Source organism: Mandrillus leucophaeus, unplaced genomic scaffold (genome assembly GCF_000951045.1).
Source record: "Mandrillus leucophaeus isolate KB7577 unplaced genomic scaffold, Mleu.le_1.0 Scaffold90, whole genome shotgun sequence".
Lineage (NCBI taxonomy): Eukaryota > Metazoa > Chordata > Mammalia > Primates > Cercopithecidae > Mandrillus > Mandrillus leucophaeus.
The window spans coordinates 2,138,714-2,141,790 of record NW_012109808.1 but is presented as its reverse complement, the minus strand read 5'-3'; positions in this window follow the sequence as shown (position 1 = coordinate 2,141,790).

Below are 3,077 nucleotides of genomic sequence, written 5' to 3'. Positions count from 1 at the left end.
TTACATGGCCAGACCCAGATTAAAGAGGTAGGAAAACATACTCCACTTATATAATGTACTATGAAGTCACAAGGAAAGAGTATGCACTTAGGGAGGGGTAAAGAATTGGAGCCAGGCCCAGGCATGGTGGCTTCACGCTTGTAATCCCAGCACTTTGGGAGGCCGAGGCGGGTGGATCAACTGAGGTCAGGAGTTCAAGACCAGCCTGGCCAACATGGTGAAACCCCATCTCTACTAAAAAAAATACAAAAAATTAGCCAGGCATGGTGGCAGACGCCTGTAATCCCAGCTACTCTGGAGGCTGAGGTAGGAGAATCACTTGAACCCGGGAGGCAGAGGTTGCAGTGAGCTGAGATTGTGCCACTGCACTCCAGCCTGGGCAACAAGCCGAGACTCTATCTCAAAATAAATAAATAAATAAACAAACAAACAAATAAATAAATAAGAATTGGAGCCAGGAGTAATGTCAGCAAGATGGCTGACTAAAGACAGCAGCTGCTTGTCCCTCCCAACAAGAAAGGCCCAAGGCAATGAATAAATAGCTCACTTTGACTGGAGTGTCGAAGGGAGAGCACTGGAGTACAGTGGGGGAGTGGGATGAATCTGCGATGATAGAAATCCGGAAGAGCAGCGTGGAGGCACGCAGCCTCTACAGCCCCATCTGCTCTTCCCAAATTGGATTAGCCTGAAGACACAGGGACTTCCCGTTGTGGAGAAAAGGTAAGCAGATCCCCACCAGCCTTCATTGTCTTGACAAATACCTATTGTCCTTTCTGCAGGAGAACCCCACAGTTCTCACAAGCCCGGAGCCCAGTTTGGAGAGCTGCCAGGAATTCATGCAGCTGCACTGCCCTGGATTAGGAGTGTAAGGTGTGCACTCCCCACCCCCACCCACTCCCTGTGAGCAAAGCTGCTGCAGCACAGCCCCATCTTGAGAGCAGAGCCACCTGTGGAGTGCACCCTCTGCCCAGGGTCAGCAGCCACCCCAGCACTGGGGCTCTATTTTCATTACGCCAAGCCCAGGGGGTCTGGATACCACAGCCTTAGCTGCGCAGAACCTGGGCCCAGGATCAGCTGTAACTCTGGTCCTGCAAAGCAGGGAAACCAATTCCCACCACCATATATTCAGCTAGAGAAACAGTCTGCCAGTCCTGCCCAGGGCAAACTAAGTGAGAGCTAGCCAAACCACTGTGTGTCCTCCCACACGTGGGAGCTGACATGCCCCAGGCCAGTAGAGTGGCTACACTAGAACTAGCCCTGCGGCACCCCTGTCCCCAACAGTCATGCTCCCGACCTGCCCAGTGGGCCTGTGTCTCCGATGAGAGCTTAAGAAAGAGTCCTGTAGGTCACTACTGGTGGCACGTCCCCAGGGCAGCCAAGCAAGCCAAGAGCCCATATCCCGGACCTAAAAAGCAGCCCCGCAGGCTGCCCCCTTGTGGGCGTGCCCCTGAGCCAGCTGAGCAGCCATACAATTGAATCCCAGACCTAAGACACAGCCCTGTGGGCTATCCCTGACAGTCATCCCCCAGGACAACTGAGCAGCTGTGTGTCCATGTCCTAGGTTGAGAAACAGCCCTGCAGGCTGCCTGTAGTAGACACAACCACAAGCTGACTAAGCAGTCCTATGTTCCTTGCCCAGGCCTGCGAAACAATCTCATGGGCCACCACCCACAGAAATGCCCCCAGGCCATTTGACCAGCAATGCAGACATGTCATAGGTGTGAGAAACAGCCTTGTGCCCAACCCAGGCAGCAGAGCAGCCATGCACCCATGCCCTGGACCTGAGAACCTGTGGGCCACCCGCAGCAGATGTGCCCCTGGGCCAGTCAAGCAGACTTGTGCCCACATCCTGGGTGTGAAAAGCAGCCCCATGGGCTGACAATGGCAGACATGTCCACAGGCCAATCAAGCAGTTGTGTACCAGCATCCTGAGCCAAAGGAACAGCCCCGTGGACCATCCTCAGCAGACATGTACTCACACCAGCCAAGAAGCCATGCAATCATGTCTTGAGCCTATGAAAACTCGGGGGTCACCCCCAACAAACATGCCCCCAGGCCAATTGAGAAACTGGGCAGCTGTGTCCTGGGCCTAAGAAACTCTGTGAATCACCCAGAGCAGACACATCCTAGGCCAGCCAAGCAGCTTTATGCCTGCATCCTAAACCGAAGAAAGCATGCTGTGGGCCACCCCTGGCAGACACATCCCCAGGCCAGCCAAGCAGCTGTGTGCCCACATCCCGGGCTGAAGAAAGTCCCACAAACCATTCCTGGCAGGCACGCCCCAAGGCCAACTGAGCAACCATGTGTCCATGCTCCCAGCCAGAGTAACAACCCTGTGGCCTAAACCCCAGTGAGCCATACCCCAAGTTGGCTGACCCACTGGGTGCATACACACACACACACCGGGCCTGAGAAACAGCCTGGGAAGCCCAACTCTGGCAAAGCCACATCATTATCACAAACTCTCTCAGCCTAGACCACTGAGAAACTCACAAATGCCACTAGTATCGATTACAGCTGAAGAAACTAAATGGAGAGTACACTACTGTACATATCTAGAATCAAGGTCAATGCACCCCACTGAACTGACAATCCAAGGATTATTGGTACAATTAAGTGTTTCCCTATGAAACCTTCTTCATAAAACTGGAAAACATAACTTTTCCACGAGATGTGTAGAAATCAATGTAGGACCACATCAACCATGAAAAGGGCAAAGAAACATGTCACCTCCAAGGAAAACAATACTTCTCTAGTAACAGACTCTAATAAAAAAATATGAAATGACAGAAAAATAATTCAAAATAATAATCTTAAGGAAACTCAATAAGATGCAAGATAATACAGATAGACTATTTAATGAAATCACAAAAATCAGTTTATTATTTGAATGAGAAGTTCAACAAAAAGATAGATACCATAAAAAGAAGCAAACAAGCCGGGCGCGGTGGCTCATGCCTGTAATCCCAACACTTTGGGAGGCCGAGGTGGGTGGATCATGAGGCCAGGAGATCGAGACCATCCTGGCTAACACGGTGAAACCCCGTCTCTACTAAAAATACAAAAATTAGCCAGGC